Source organism: Pithys albifrons, chromosome 4, assembly GCF_047495875.1.
Source record: "Pithys albifrons albifrons isolate INPA30051 chromosome 4, PitAlb_v1, whole genome shotgun sequence".
Lineage (NCBI taxonomy): Eukaryota > Metazoa > Chordata > Aves > Passeriformes > Thamnophilidae > Pithys > Pithys albifrons.
Genome location: NC_092461.1, coordinates 70,839,587 through 70,857,208, shown reverse-complemented (window position 1 = coordinate 70,857,208; position 17,622 = coordinate 70,839,587). Strand labels below are relative to the sequence as shown.

Here is a 17,622-nt window from a genome sequence, read left to right as displayed (position 1 = left end):
CGGTGGTCCTGGCTGTCTTGGCTTACCCTCCCGTGGCGCCCTTCTCGCAGCCCGCTCGCCCCTATCCGGCACGGCGCCCGCCCGGGGGAGGGCTGCGCGTCACCGGATCTCGTGGCGCCAACAGCGGGGCGGCGTTACGGAGCGCCCCGGGAGCGGCGGGGGGCGGGCGGGGGTCCCGGGCGGGGCCGGCATCGCCGCGCCTGGCTGCGGCCGCGGTGGCGGCGCCGCGCCGCCTCGCCTCCCCTCGCCTCGCCGCGCCTCGCCTGGCCGCTCGCCGCCGCGGAGGGGCGGCGCTGCCTCCCCACACTCCCCCGCCCGGCACCCGCGCTCCGGCTCCGGGAAGGGCGCAGGGAGCCCCACGCTCCCCCCTCGGCGCGGCGGTGGAGGCTGGGGCTGGGGCGCGATGCCGTGTTAGCCGGGCGGCCCGCCCCGAGGTAGCGCCGGCGGGAAGGATCGCGAGTTGCCGGGGCTGTGGCTGGCACCATGGGCACCGGGCGGGGGGGCGAGGCGACCGGGCTCCCTGTGCTCCGCGGCTGAGCCTGGGGATGTGCCGGCGCCCGGTGGAATTATTTTGGAACTAGCGCGGAGCGGCGGGAGGAGGACGACCGACACTGCGTTTCACCAGCTGCGAGGAGGTCGCCCGGTGGTGCTGTACAGACAAGTAAGCGCCCCTTTTCTGCTGCTTTTTCGCTGCCTTCTCTTCGTTTTGAGTGACTTTTTTTTTGCAGCTGCTGGTCTCACGCTCCCGGTTTGGAGGCATGATGGTCGGCGACGCCAGGGACAGTTCTCAGGGCTTGAGGTGAGGGAGGTTGGTGGCCGGGATTGCAGGGGATCCCCGCTCCAACTCCGCCAGAGTCCGCCGCGGGCATCCCGCTGGTGCCGTGCTCCGGCGCATAGCTGGGCAGGAAGCTCCGTGTCCCAGCGCTTCTCTTTTCTGCAACTCCTAGAGATGATGCCTTCTTACAGGCGTTAGTATCAAATGCCTTTTCTTTGTGCTGAGCTGTAATTAAATGGTAGGAGTCTCTTAATTGCTTTCCATCAAGGCTTGTGGGAGAGAGGCAGGATGCGTGTCAGCCTTTCATACTCACGTATGAATTCAGATGGTCAACTTAAAGAGTTTTGATTTTTATGCCTTTAACTTTTTTGTGCCCTGCCTGGTGGTTTTCTTTGAGATGCTCTTGCTGTGAGGTTATGGTTTGTCCAGCCTTGTTTGTTTGCTTACTTTTAGCCTGTGGATATTTATTGCTATACTTGACATTGCCACGAAGCAAAAAGTTGACTGTAATTTATTTCAATGTATGGAAGACAGGTTGCAGGCAGAGGACTAATTCTACTCTCAGAGGAACTCCACTTCAAAGGAGGAGGCCCATGGGGCTGTAATCTCCAGCTAAAACCACAGAGAGCTCAGAGCAGACCTGTCACACTACGAAGAATGAATTCTGTTCACCTTTCAGCAGTGTGATAACGTATAACCTAAGCTGCCTGCCTGCCCCTATCTATGAAACACCTGTCTCTGAAATGCAGGGAATAGAGATGTGAATTCTGGGCAGGTTAGAGAGAAGGCAGAACTTTAGACAGTGTTTAATTAAGTTTGCTCGTATCGATTTCCTCAGTGTCTTCTCTATGAGCCTGAAAACTGCAATCCATTACAGTGACCTTGATGCATGTTGTGTTCAAACATGAAAGCAGCACAGGATAAAAGCATTTACACAGATTTATAGCTAAACTCTGATGTTTCATGAGGAGCTCAGTCAGTTCCAGTGACTGGTAGTGGGGTATGTGTGTAGGAAATAACTTGCTAATGGTGATGAAAGTGTAAGTTGTAGTGTTGAAAACATGTTACTGCAGAAATACCAGTGTGCATGAAATATCTGTTAAGTTTTGGATATTTTGTTTTCTAATCAGTGAGATCTCTAGTGAAAGGAGTGCGTGGGTGTCTGTGGGAATCTCAAAGCTTCCCAGGTTAAGGCACTTTTGATTTGCCAGCAGCAAGAGATCCTTTTATGCATTGAAATGCACATTTTTTGTAGATCCAATATGGACATGATATGATTAAAGAATGTTGTGATTTCAGTAGGCTGAACATGTAACTAACTGAAATTTATAGCTGAAAGATAATAATTTCCTGTAATGGTGGATGGAGATTATTGAGGGTAAGTTAGCAGAGGGGAGTGTCATTTGTTTTAGTGTAGTTTACAGAGAGTGTTCCTGTGGCTCATATTTCTGACTCTCTAAAGATGCTGTGAAACACAAATAGAATAACTGTAGCTAGACAGTGGGATGCAAACCTGTTACTTAGAACATTCAGCTTATTCCATCTCATATAAAAAAAAGTATAGTGTTTAACAAAGTCTGCCTATGGTTTTATTGTAGTAGTTCCTTTGTCTGCTGCAGAGTGGCAGGCTTTCACTAGGCATGACCAAGGGAGATCATTAAACACTGAAACATGCACTGATGTGGAATTCATTTGGGCTGTGTATTACATTCAAGGTTTCTACAATTAACATAAGTGCTTATGCCTCATTATATAAATAAACAAAGTTCAAAAAATTTCCTAACTTTGTCACTTCTGATGCATGTTGCAGAGCTCTCTTCTTCGTTTTCTTTTTAGTCCTTCAAACTAATCTAATGCTGTTCTCGCTCTTTGCCTGGAGAGGAAGAAAACATAATTTAATGATGTATCATTTGGCTTTTGCAATGTCTTGTCCCATAGCTTTGAGTAATCTAATGAAGGTCCCCATCAATGAATTAAAGAACATGGTGCTCTAGACTTTCACCTAGTCAAGTTTTCACTCATGTGGCTGACGAACTGAGTTTTAGCAAGGTCTGATAGAAACAAACTTAATGCTTCTTTTTCTGTTAGAAACTTGAAAAGAAAGAGGAGGATAAGACTTGTGGTCTTTAAAGATACAATATAAACCATCCACTCCTAGGTTATTAATCAAACCCCTTTATAGTTACATTTTCTTTACCTTTTACTTGGTACTTGTCAGAAAGCCTTCCTGCATAGTTAATTTTACAATGTGTGTAGTTTTTAATTTTAAGAATTCAGGAGTTGCTGTCATACAGTTCACTGTAAGACTATTCTAGTATCCTCTTTAATGTTTTGTATCCCACTTGTCTTGTATCTTTTGAATCAGATTTCCAAAGTACAGTGTATTCAACTTTACAGTATTCATTTTTCTTTTAATACTATTCAAATCTCTTTAATTAGAGAAGATGTTGACATGAATCAGAAATTTCAGGGCAAGCTCAGAAATCATGTTTCTCTCCTAATTTTTTTCATGTTTGCTCCGACATGCTATTTGGCTTACTGGGCATGGCTTTCATGAACTAGTAGAAAGAACTGTAGGCAAAATTAAACACACAAACTGTAAAGCAAGATTTTTCTAGTCATCCCAACCCAGTTGTGTCGTTTTTATCTTAAATTGAACATTAAGACAAACGAACAAGAGCTGTAGTCTGCTCTCAGTTCTTCCCTCTGAAATGTTCAGACAGTGCTTGTATTTGAGCACTGGTCCTTATGCCTGTGCTGTCAGCATTTCTTTCCAGTAGTCATCACCCGGTCTGCTTGCATGCATTGTTAAAAAGGTAAGGAGTTGTAGTGAATGATAAGAAACGTCAAATGGACTTAATGTGTTGTGTTTCTTGGTCCTTCTCATGGCTGTGCTTTCAGTTCAGGTTTCTGGGGAGAATGTGATAGGGTCGAATCCCAATATGAGTCTGCTGCATCAATCTGTACCTTTGGCAGCATGCTGTGACACTGGCTCAGCATGATTACACAGACAAACTTCTGTATTTTTCCTGAGTTTCCTCTACCATAACTGGAAGAGTCAGAAAGCTTTACTGTCATTGTGGCCTATCCATATTTTCTGCATTCCTGTTGCAGATCTCTTGACAAAGCATACATTAAAAAACCCAAAACAAAACAGATCATACCTCAAGATACAGCTCTAATCAGCACCAGGGAACGCAGTGGAGACTCAGCCAGGGAAGTTTGCACATATGTTTAATTATCCAAGGGAGAAATTATTATCCATCTTGAGAGATTGATTTAGTAGATGATATGTCTACTCCTTTTGAAGAAAAGGAGCTACGTGATATGCAACAAAGCTTTCATCCACTGCACACTTCAGATATGGCTGTCACTGTCATTTGGAACTGTGAGCTTTATCTTCAATAAGAAACTTGAATTGGCCAAAAGAGGTGAAAATTTTCTGTTGTGTGATGAGTCTGGTTTTACAGTAGCCAAGGGCTGCGTATTTTCCTGGGGACTTGCTCTCTTCAATTTATTAAAGTAATGAAACTAATCAAGAAGAGTGTTTGGAATGAGATTAATTTTTTTAATTCTCCAGTTTACTTTGGGTAATGTTGGACAGAACCATAAAAGTTCGTCACTGTGATACTAATGTGAAAATAGCAGTAGTTTTGACTTACATACATACAATGTTCTGAAAAGTGGTATTGGGGTTTTGTGCATTAGGCCAAACCATGGCTAAATGCTACTGCTGGACAGAGTTTGCCGTGCCACTCAGGCACTTCAGAGACAAGTCTTGGATGGTTAATGGAAGGCTCTGCTGTACATTTCACTGTGGAAAGCAGGGGGTCCCCCATTGCCAGGAGCTGTGTGGCTGAACAGAGTCTTGCCCTGAGGGTGGAAGTGGATGTTCCTGATGTGGAGTAGAACCTGGAGCAGAGCAGAAGTCCCATCTGGTGCTCATAGGATGCTTTTCAATAGCCACTGAAATCCCTGTGTGAGATGTGATTGGGGTAAAGGCACTGATGTTTTACTGCTTTAGTACTTGCATGGATACTGAGTGTGTGAAAGAACTCATGGCTCCAGAGATGTCATGAGTGTGACTGACTGTTGGCTCAGTTGATTATTCTGCAGGTCATTATATTCTGGGGCTCATCCCAAAGGTGTTGAATTCCTTATTTTTTCCTAGGAAGTATTTGTTACTTGCTGTTAGATTTCAAAGTTCCTTTCTTGGTCGTGTGAGATTTTGGTTCAAAGGTATGCTTTTGAAGCTTATGCCATCAAGCACTTCTGAAGTGTTCATTGCTTGGAGCTTCTGACGTGACATTGGAGGAGGAGCAGTTTAATCCTTATATTTTTCTGAAGTTTGACTTTATTATTTGTTCATTCTCAGTGTGGCTTTTGAATAGTGTACAGTTTATTGGGTTTTGTGTTGAAGATGTTAGAAATAACTCTCTAAGTAATTTTTATATTGATTTTGGTCAGATTATTCAAATAGATGTAGATTTAAGTGTAAACAAAGGCTGTTTGAATAAAACAAAACACATGCCTTTCCCCCCCCCTTCACTTGTATTAAATTTATTTTTAAAAATATAGCTAACTCTAAAGAAGTAAGAATAAAAGTGCTGTTTCTGAGATTTGTTTTAATTCCCTTTCCTGTCAAAACTTAAAGGGATTTCATAATGTTGTAGAGATGAGACTTTCATGAGTGAGAGTAATCATACCCTCTGATTCTTTCTTGGTGTAAAGACTTCTACTATTTTTATTGAATTTAGTGTAAAAAACTCACCGATTTCAACAAGTATAATACTAAGATCTTTTAAAAGATCTTAAAATATTTTAAAAATAATTTCAAATATATAATATAGCTGTTAACATTTGCCTTACTATGAAACAGTGATTCTTAATTATAGAATTGTTTCTGGAATGCTTTGCTGTTTCTAAATATATCTTCATTGAAAATTACATAAGATAGCTTTTTCTAGTTTCTCTATATGGCAAGATGTTTTGATTGACTGTTTTAACAGTTGTGCATAATGAACTGTATGTTTCATCTTCAGCAACACAAGTGGACATTGATTTTCTTTGGCTTGCTTTTGACCCCTAAAGAAGTAAAGCCATTAGAATTTTGCTTGTAAGAGAACTCTTTGCTCTCTCTCCTTCATTTTATATATATTATAAATAGCCTTTGAGAACTAATCTGTGCTAATCAGAATTTTTTTCATGTGAAAAAGGAGGGGAAAATCATCAGCTCTACAGTTGTCTTGCAGCTCTAGGTTTCGTCATACACAGCTGTCTGCCTGTATCCATTACCAGTTGATATCACAGCTGTATGTTGCTGAATGCAGCAGAATTCACAAGCAGTTCTCACAAGTGTTTTAATTGCTTATTAAATGACAAACATGTATGTGGTGGTATAAGGGTTTGGTCTGTGCAGAGTGGTTGTTGTGTCACAAAACACACGCTGATGCATGTGTAAAGTTCCTGACTGAAGACAGATCTGAGTAAAAATCAGCCTCAGACCTGTGTCTCTATGGGTTTTAACATTTGGAGTACCTTCATTCTCATTCTGTGATTTATGTGTTTTAACTGTTCTATGAAACAACATTGTGAATACAGAATGCAAAGGTAAAATGTAAAAGGTAAAAATAGCAAAATGTAAATGTAGTCTTTTCAAAATCATCTGGAGAAATGGAATGTAGAAGCAAACTGGGGTTACAGTGCTGAGAAGCCAGAGGGGTTAACATGTTATGAATGGGGCATTATTGGGCCCTGCCAGGGGTGCAGTTAGTGGCAGGGCTCCCTGTCCGAAAAACAAACTCCATTAACATAAGTGCAAAAATAGCTATTCTATTCTTTTTACAGCTGAAGCAACTTCTCTGTCAAATATAGTGACATACGTGAAGGAATTTTGTCGGAGGAAGCATACTCTGACTGTGCTACAGATGTTTTCAAGCAAAGTGTATAGAAATCGTGACAGTATCTGATGATGATCACCTCCTGTCTTATTTTAGCTCACTGAGATAAGGAAGGACCTTCCTGGATAATTGAATGCACAGGTAGATAATTTCCTTCTACACCATACCATTAGTCTTTCAGCTAGTTAATTCTAAAGTATCTGTAGTAATAGGTCATCACATGCTTCTTGTCACAACTTACTGTCTTACGTAGCTGTGAGGTTGTTCGGGCTGTTTTCTTGATATGACTTAATTAAATTTTTTTAAAATTTCAGTTTATTAATCTGTTTTTTGCATCAGCTTTCCTTTTCACTACATTAAATAATCTTTGTAATCTGCAAAGGGAGAGCTGATCTTACTGATCAGTAATTTTATATTCTATTTGTTGTATTATTCTCCATGTTCTCAATGCTATTTATGTTTGTAAAGTATTATTAGTTTAGAAAACCCTAAACCTTCTGATTTTTGGGGGATGGACCAAAGAGTATTCATTGCATGCTTTGATTAATGGAGAGATCCAGTTTTTAACAGTGAACTGATATTGCCATTTTTTACTACAGTCCTGCACAACATGCCCTTTCATGTATGTCTTACTGCCTTTTTTTAACCTCTTCATGATGTTACAATACTTCTTTCTGAAATGAAAAACTCAAGCTTAAACTCAAGCATTGTTCCCCTCATGTAATACATCTTGCATCCAATTGATTGACTGTAGTTTTTTGTGTTGTGCGTTTGTGTATCTTTGTACAACTCTTATTGAGATTAATATATAATTCTTTATATAGTCTGTATTTATGGGACCGGGCCCATGACTTTTTTTTCTTTGAAATGAGACTTGATTTTTGCATTTAGTGTTAAGTCTAGAGTGTTTGTCTAACTACAGGAAAGACATGTTTTGTGGGGAAAAAAAAGTTTTGGGAAATGAAAAGTATTTGAAGATCAGTTCCCTTTTGGACACTTACACAAGAACATTATCTGGCATCTTGTTTTACACTCAGGAGCATAAAATGACATAGCACTTGCCCTTCTAGGTACTGCATAGTAGTGCTGACCACTATGTGTAAACTGACGTATGCTTTCTATACAGTTCTTTGCTGCAGAACTCTGAGCCTGAGATCAGCAGTAGTTAGAGTCATAAAGATTTAGACAGACTGTATGAAAGAAAGCAGTAAAAATAGTTAGCCTGCGTTTTCATTCCTTATGCAGTGATAGAGAGAGGATATGTATGACCCTTGAAAAGAGGAAAAGGTGAATAGCTGCATTTCTAGACAAAGCAGAGAGAATTGTAAATGCAAGATGTTTGATGAGAGAGCAGCTGTTCGTGTTCTTGAGGGGAAAGTGATGCTATCCAAGACTGCGATTGTTCGGTAATCTTCAGAATTGCATCCTTGAAATACAGACTTGCTGCTCATGTTCTGCCAGAAACATGTTCCCTTTCCATACCACAAGTGTCTGGGTAAGACTATATCTGTGTCATTGTTCTCAAAAAGTCATATGAATCCCCCATATCTAAAGCAGGAACTCATGTGCAAGAATCTAGTTGCATCCTGAGATGGAACACTTCCTTCTACAGGTCCATTTGTGAATGTAGTTGAACTGCTCTTGTGTTTTGGACTACCTGAGATCACCTCTAAATGCACAAGAAGCAAAATGGAAATTGGTGAGGTCCTCATGTTGTCTTAGGAGAGACACAAAAGTGGTGTCATCACTTTTTGCCCTGCAGTACATGTACATACATGTATCTCTGTCTCAAGATAAATTCTACAACAAATTTGGCTTCCTACATATGTCTGTTTTTATAGTAGACTCTACAGTGTTCAGAAGTCTGTGAAGAATAAGTAGAGTTATGACAGTCATTTTCAAATTCTAATTTCCTTAGGAAAATTGTCTGGGCACCTTCTTTTCCAGTAAGTAGAGCTAGAACAAATAGCTGAAACCACCTCTAGCGGCAACTGTAAAACTGAAATTAAGTGGTGAGCTTTCTAAATACCAATTCTGCTTCAGAGAAAGTAGATGAGAAGGAGGCTGCTTGCGTGGATCAAGTGTCAATATTACCTCAGTTACAAAGCAATAGACAAGATTAACTTACATTGCTTATTTTATTGCAGCAGAATTGTCTTGGATGGCATAAAGTATCTTACATCTTCCTATGTATAAGATTTCTTTCTGCAGGCATTTAAAGTGCTTGAAAAGCCTCTCCACAAGAGTTCACAAAAACTATGAAGTACTTTGAAGTTTTGCAATTACAGCTAAATGTAATTTTCTGCACATTTATGATGTGTAAATAGCTGGAGATGCTACTGCGGGGAAAGGTAGTCCTTCATCTTTAAAAAATACACATCTATAGTAGTAACCTGTATTTATGACTGTATAAACTGTTCTACTGTATGTTCAAAACCTGTGGTCAAAACCCATCTGTCTGTTTGTCAAAGCTTTTTGTTAGCTTAAAAAGAAGGTCTCATTGCATAAATACCATCCATTATTTGATAGATTTTCTTAACACCATCCGTCTGAAATACATTTTGTATTTATAAATTATGATTAAAGACATGAAAACATTTGTTAAGTACTAGAATGTAATGCTAGATGTTGAGATTATGGTCTCTGATCCAAGCCAGTTGTTTTCATAGTACTGGAGCCCATTTGGCATGAAGATTAGAAGCAGTGTTTGACCTTTTCATAGTGAGTGCACACACGAGATGCTCTAGATGGGGAATAACTATATATACCAATAGCACCTATCTATGCAGCCTTCAGTTTAGGATGCGGGTTCCTCTAGAATCTGTAAAGCAAATCTTCAGAAGGATGTTTAAAACTCTGAAATAATGGGAAGTAAAAATCCATGAAGAATTAATTTAAAAAAATAACATGTTATGTTACATGAAGCAGATATCTAAAGTGAAGTATGCTGCTGCTCATAATCAGAAGGCTCCTCAGTTATGTAGATATTGGAAAGGAGACACTGTGTGTTGTTCTCTGTGTAGAGAAGTAGTTCTTGGGATAATCCTCATGACAGTTTTACTGCCGATTCCCATAGCAGCCTACATATAGTTGCTTGTAATGACAGTGCAAGTGTTTTGTAATAGCATGACAGGCATGATGTGTGACTGAATCAGCTCTTTTCCTCCACCATGGAAAGGATGTTCTACCTACCACACACTCAGTTATCATCAGCTGGGCAGCTTCTGAAGTGTGAAATTACTTATATGATGGTCCCTTCTGTCTGAGTGTCTGGGGCCTTGCTGGAGTGCTCCAAATAAAAGCTTGGACATAATATTTCTACTACAAGTCAGTGAACATGCTGCAGGTGGTTGCTTTTGGAAAAAATGACTGTTGGACTGGGTGTTTTGTCCCAGAAAGCTTGGGCATCTCTTCTCATTTCTTCTCCTGGCTATTACTGACATGATGTCTCTTACTGTGTCCCATCTTGGATGTTCTGGCCCATCATGTCAGTAGCTCCTGTGTTTGCAATCAGCACGAAGAACACTATGCTCTAGGTTTGTTCTGGCCATCTTCTTGGGTGGTTGCTTATAGAAGAGCATATCATTAGTCATAATTATCTATGAGATTCATAGTTCTGAAACTTACTTTCTGGAACCCTGTGAGATCTTTGTCATAATAATCCTATAATGGCATGGCACCAGTATGTGAGTCAAAGAAGTGGTAAGTGGAGAACGTTTCTGTGTTGTCATGTACAGCAGTGAGCATAGTTGGCACCTTTTTGAGGTAAAGGTGTCATTGCAGTAGAATTGGTTTGGGTTACAAAGACTGTTATCAACTCATCTGTAAAACTTTAGGCATACTATTTGTTTCTATTTCTGGCTACTGATACATGTATACAGACAATATATTAATCTTAAATTTTCATGAAGCTTGATTTTTGCTTTTCATCCAGTTTTTCCCTGAAGGGATAACAAAATGGGTAGTTTGAGAATAGCTCATTTTGACATCTTTGAGGATGGTCCCTAGTTATAGCTTCACACTGACGAATTCCACCCATACTATTTCTGCTGTGTCCTTCACAGGTTTATAACTTGACAGTGTATTTTTCATACATGTATGTGTGTATACATGTGTTTTTAGTAGGTAAATGTCTACATATGTGTGTCAAATATGATATACTAAGTGCTTGTCAGTCTTGATAGCCCTAGAATTTGGAAATTTATAATAAAGGGGTCTTTGATCATAAGAGCATCTACATTACATGGCTGGATGTTCTTGTGGCTTCTATTACACCTGTTTAAAGTGCACAGTGGCCTGTACTTATACAGGGATTGACCCTCTTTCAGATAATCTTTCTCAGTCTCCATACTCTTCTCAAATCTATTCAGAACTGTAAGTGAGGATCGTCTTCCTGGCCTCTTAAACCTTTTCTTTGCATGCCTCTGCTGGTTCCTCCTCCCTCACATCAAGCTGAAGCTTTCTTTTGTTTTCAAGACTTTTGTTTAGTAAAGCCAAGCATTTAGCAGCTTACTAAGATTTTTGTTTTTTCCACTGGCCCACCGCTGTGTGCATGGCCTAAATTTTCATAATACATGTTTTTCTGTCCCATACAGAAGTAAAAATGCTCTACTTGAAAATCTGCCTTTATAACATTTAGTTGTTGTCTTCTACTAGGATCCTTGCAGATGGCTTCAATCTGGAACTGATTTCCAGTCTAAATGTGAATTTTTTTTCAGTGGTTCATTTTGAATAGTTTTGTAGGAATAGCTTTATATAATTCAGTGAGATCTTAATGCCTAACTTTTTGAGTAACTGAAATTTTGCCTTTTTTTACGATTTCTGTGTGTTAACCCAATAATAGAATCTACTAAATGTATACTTTTGTGCATTAAGGCACCAGGTACAGGGCATGGAAATGCTATTTCTTGTTTCAGTAACTACAGTTGACTATTTAAACTATTTGATACACATTTCTTCAGTGAAATTGCAGATGCTTAATGTGAATGTTTTTAGACACTTGCCTTTAGGTGGTACATAGCAGACAAGGGCAGATAACCTGGAAATTTACTTTCAGCTTGATGAAACATCCCTGTTTTGTTTACAGGGGAGTCTTCATCATTGGATGGCAGTCACGGCAGTGATAGTTTAGGTTCCTTGGTCTTAGACCAGTTTCCATTTGTTCATCAACAGAAAATTTGAAGTATCAAGAGTTTAGTTTAAAAATACAGGAAAAGGACTTACAAATGAACACCTTGATGAAATTACAGATATCAGTTTGAATGTACAATGAATTAGAAAATGCAGTGAATTAAGGAAGAGAAGTCTTACTCTTGAACCCAAACTATGAAGATGTGAACTGCAGGGAGACCCAAAAAGAAGACATGGGTCCTGGTGTGCAGTGAGTCTTGCCTGAGTCACCATCATGCTCGTGCAATGTTGATGTGGGCACTGAGCAGTCCAACGAGTGGGCAGTGCTGGGTGGCTGCAAAGTGAACCTGCCTTCTCTCTTGGGAAACAGGTCTTGGTCATATACTGCTCTATTCCTCAGAGTTTGTAGTCCAAAAATGACATAGCTTAGCAAACAAGGATACTTCTGGAAGAAAGGAGTGGTGAACCTGTCTTAACTAAAGAAAGGTAAGTGGGTGCAATTTATAGGGTGGCCAGGAGCTGTGTGAACAACTGATAGTTAAACTGGTCTCTAACAATTTTTTTGGAATTGTATTATAATGTAGGGAAATTTTACCCAAAACTTTTCTCTGTGTAATATCTTTTTGTTACTTACGTTTAAGAAAATTTCAAAACTGTTAATTTGAACTCACTTGTTTCAGCTTGGTGATGTCAAGTGTACAGAGAGAGGGTCTCAGCAGTGAACTGGAACTCTGAACTGGGTTTACTCGGTGATCACCACATAGATTTGAGCAAGTCACACAAACTTCTCTTGGTTCATTTATCTCATTTAGCTTAAATTCATACTTTGTGGGAACATGGATGAGCACTTTGAGATTTCATTAATGAATGATTACATAAAAGCTTTTTTTCAGTACTAACAGAACAGAACAGTTTCTCAGAATATTTTGCATGATCTCATAGAAAATTTCTGTGTACTTGGTCATTGCTTTATCTTATCTATTAGTTTTTGAAAGAACATTACACAAGCCTGGAAAAGAATTTGATTTGTTGTAGGAACACTGAAAATGGATTTACCTAAGTCTGTGCTTGACATCAAATTTATGAAGTCTTATTTGCACATTTTCCAGTCTCTGTCTTAACTGATATATTGTAAGGAAGAGCATTTGGATGTCTTAGAATTCACATAGTATAATAAGGACTTGAAAGAATCTCTCTGCAAGCATTCTGCCTATGAACAGAGCAGCAACTGCTAAATAAGTGTATTATTTTTCTACTAGAGATAGCACTGTAAAAGGAAAAAGCAGGCTATTTTTAGAGAACTGAATTCCTAAAATAAATTGCATTTCGTTTGTATTTAAAAAACTCAGCTGAACAGATAGGAAAGTAAGCCATGCTGCTTCTCAAATTCTGACTTAAAAAAAATTCCTACACTAGTATTTAATTTCGAAACTGTTATAATTCCATAATCGAATCTGGGTATGGATTTGCTATGATGTTACATTCTTCCTGTTATGGGAAAGAATTAAAACTGAAATACATAAGTAATTTGAATGAAAGTGGGAAGATAGGCTAGTATCTAGCAAGCTAGAAAACGCGGTTAAACCAGTTACTAGTATTTGCTGTAATCTTTCTCTAGGCAGGCTTATGGTAGCACAGGTATCTGGCTTTAGCATTGCCCAACACATGGACTTTGTGATCACACCCCCTTATGTGACAAAAACTCTTGATTTCCTGCTTTGCTATTATTTACACCTGTAGTTTGGTTTTTTGTTGAGGCATAAGATTTTGAGGGACTCATACTAGATTACAGAAATGGAATGATCATTAATAAGAATCAGATGCTTTGATAAGAAACCAGAAGGGGGCTAGGATGATTTCACCATTATGAAGAAATACTCATGTTCTGGCAATGTGTGTTCTCTAATGTATGAGGCTTATGCATATAGATTTAATAAACATTACTGTGTGAATTGCATAGTAGAAACAATATAAGAGAGTTATCCCTTTAAAAAAGAGAGAACTGCCCATCTCAGTCCTGTCTATCCCACAGCACCTTGTCAGTGGCTCATTCTGTAAGAGGAATCAGGAAGCAGATGTATTAATTGATGATGTGAGACATTAAACTACTTACAACTTAACGTTTTGCTATCACTGCATACAATAGATGCCCGTTAGGAGAGATTTCTAGTGCCATTGCCTTTCTCTTACACATCTATCTTGTTACCTTAAAGTCAACAACTGTAGTTGATATGGAGACTTCCCCACTGTTAGGGCCATTCTTTGCTTCAATAAGAAGTTATTGCATCATTCTGTCTTTTGCCATAGCATTGGGAATTGTGAAATGTTTTCTTTTTTAAAAGGGATAATCCATTGTGGTGCTGCATGAATTACATTTATGTAAATAGCTCTGTGGGCCCAACACTCTAGGACCTAAGTCCCTCCACTGCAGGTGATAATTCTGCAAGCAGTGCTTTCATTTGTCTTTGTTTTACTTTGAGGTGATAGGTTATCTATCAAGAATAAAAGCTCACATCCCTGGTGGATGTGTTAATTGCCAGTTGGATTAATAAAGGAGACTGTTTTCCAGCTATGTGCTAGCATGAAACCTTTAGGAAGTTTTATTGTCAGTACCTCTCCCTGTGTGACCCATTTTACTGCAATTGAGTATGGCAAGAGACTGCAGACTCATAAAGGCTTTCAGAGATGTTCAGACCTGCAAGTATTCCTCACCCATTAACCCTTCTGTGGGCATATACATGCAACATGATAACAGAAAGGTAATTGTCTTAGGCAATCAAAATAAAAGAACAGTGACCTTTATGCCAGTGTGTCCTTTGGTTTTCTGTTACTCTCTGGATGTTTTGCCTACTGTGTTGTGTTTCATAGAGTACAATTGTGTGTTTATAGAAAATGTATTGTGAATCCTAGTTAAAGCTTATTGTGGCCAAATTGATAATTATGATACAACTGGGAAAGGCAGTTCATTAACAGAGATGGGGATATGAGACACAGGCTTCCATTAATTTGTCTGAGTACTTTTTAAATTATGGCTGGGGGACTGTGAAATTTACTTCAGTGTTCAACTATTGGGCTGAGGGAAACCATGATCTGTGACAGTGGGAATTTTGCAAAGAAACTGGATGGATGGATGGATGGATGAATGGATGGATGAAAGGCTTCTGCCACAGAATTCTGGGCACTGCAGTTTATCATTATTCAAGCACAAAGATTAAAGCAATTTAGAGCTTAGAAGCTATGAACCAAGAGGTGCCCAACAAAAAGTCCAAAGGCACAAGTGAGCCCTGAAAACTGATTAAAATGCACAGGAATAAACTTCCAGAACCCCTATTCGGATTTAAATATTTATTACCATTTTAACTTTTTATTTTCTTCTGACTTATGTCTCTCTCCCACACCAGATTTCCAGTCGTTGAAACATTTCTCTCATAAAAGGAAGCTACTTTGTACTCTTTCATTCCTGTGGTAGTGAGAGGGGATTGTACAGTGTAATATTTTTGCTTACTGAGTAGAATTGAAAGTTGTTGCCACTATTGCATTTTTACTGTTGCTTTTTTATGATTGGTTTGTTTGGGTCTTATTTGTTTTATTTTGTTGTCTTTTTTTCTTTTTTTTTCTTTTTTTTTTTTTTTTGTGATGTCTGACACTCCAAGGAACTTTACACAAATTATAAAGTTTATTTATTGCTTCTGCATTTTCAGGAAGCAGTTGTTCCTACAGTTATTCAGATCCTCTGATAACCATGCAATGCTCTTGAAAATCAAAGGTAGCATTCAGACCTGCATTTTTAAACTGTGTTAAACAAATTACCCTTAGAACTGAGGGGAAAACATCTCATTGCTAGCAAAATTGGCACAATTTGGAAACTAGCTTTATGCTTTCTATTGGTCTCTGTTAAAATGAAAAGTGTAAAATGTTTTTACCTAGCTGAGTGTATTTTCCATAAAAAGTCTGAAATTTCACAGTGATGAATTTTAGTAGCATTTTGCTTTTGGCAAAATATTAGTGCATGCATGCTAAGGATCCCGAGGAAACTGTGAGCTTTATGCTGAATTGGACTTGGGAATACTGAAAAACATTTATTCCTAGGCATTTTTTGAAGTGCAAACCTGTGTATGTCAGTATTGTATGTGCTTCAGAGGCTTTTCGCAAACTCCACAAAGAAGGGAATTACCCCAATGTATCTTGCAGGTTGGGGTAAAGAGAAAAAAAGAAATCTGAAAGATACGTAGTTTACCTTGGCTGTTTGATTGCTGTGTAAGAACTGAATGCGAATCTGTAACAGAAAAAGTGAGGAATGTGATCTTATCCACTCTTTTAAAACATTTTAAGACTGCTGATCTGAAAGGCTAATTCTGAACAAATAGTAGGATCAGGGTGCAGGAAGTCTTGTAAGCGCATCCCTGTAATGTAAAAAAAAATTTTTTTAGCAGTAAGATTTTTTATGTGCAGTACTAAAACACAGTGGTGGATTTACATCTCTTTTATGTCTTCACATGAGTAACCTGTTTTACTGATTATTTATTTGTCTTTCTTACGTTTTTCAACCTCTTCTAGCAACTCAGTGTGTTTCATTTTCAACTAGAAAAAAATTTAAAAAAAAATCATCTGGGGGCATCAACCAAACAAGTGAGAACTGTTATTCTATGCTAAGACAACTTTCATTTACCAAAGGTTGACAAATAACTACTCTAGAGTAGAAAACAAGTCAGACAAGTTTATATCACAAATGGAAATGGTGAGATATGTCTAATAAATTTGGAACTCAACGAAAAAAGATACGCTGAGTTTATTGGGTCTGAAGCCAAGAGCATTGCTACAGGGAGTGTATAATGTGCTGTGATATAATTTTCAGTGCTAGCTTTATGAATAAGAGGATAGAACATATTAACATTTATGCCAATGGCTAAGACTAAATTGAATTATAACTGCATTAACTGTAGTAACAATTTTACTCTTCCTTACAATTATTAGGAAATTATTTTCTTTGAAAAGAAAAGAAAACACATCATTACAAAGCAATGATAGTCAATGATATTGACTATAATGAACATTCATTGGTTGATATGGGTTATTATCTGTAGCAATGCATTCTCAATACATGGCTTGGAGAATGTCATGTCAGAAATGGGCTGATGAAGAAAATCCATCAGCCACTGAGAATGCTTTAACAACTGATGTTTTTAATGTGGTTTGAGTGTACTGAATGTAAAAACTGCATTGTCACTGCTTCTTCTTCCCTTAACCCCCTGCCAGGCCAGGGGGCTGACAGAAGGACAGTGACCTCATGTTACCTGAAACCCTCTCCCATTGAATGCAAATCCCCTTACTCCAATTGGCACAAATTCAGACTCCCCCGCCTTGTCCCTTATTGGTGAGTTTGTATCCCTCCAAAGTCCATATAAGCCTGTACTCCTGATTAAACTTCCTCTTTGTTCCTGCCTTCGCTGGTGGTCCTTGTGTGTCCTTTCTGGGGGCTCTCAGAGACCACATGGTCGGGGTTAGCAGAGAGCACAGACTTCTCCTAGGTTAATGGACTAATAATCCAGGACCAGGAGAAGTTCCACATCATTGCAGATTCCTTCAGCACACAGCATAACGAGGCTACAAGAAACCAACCCTCATAATTATCTTTTTGGAAAATACAGATTTATTCTGTGAAATCTGTCTTACAGTGTAAAATGGCTGAAATGCAAATATGAAGCTGAGCAATGATGGCATTGGTCATTTAAAAAAATCCATTCTGAAAGAGGTTAAGATTGATGAAAACACTTCTGTTTGGTTTTTGTCCTCTACTGAAGGAATTTACTAGGACTG

The 17,622-nt window shown here is 39.0% G+C and overlaps 1 protein-coding gene across 2 annotated transcripts in view; it reads left to right on the top strand.

Moving 5' to 3' along the window:
* Nucleotides 1-573: 573 nt before the first annotated feature.
* Nucleotides 574-17,622, top strand: part of SNTG1 (syntrophin gamma 1) — a 339,484-nt gene continuing 322,435 nt past the window's right edge. For both annotated transcript variants that reach the window (XM_071553118.1, XM_071553119.1), the window contains exon 1: nt 574-661. The gene's annotated coding sequence lies outside the window, so the exon portion shown is untranslated. The remainder of the gene's footprint in view (nt 662-17,622) is intronic.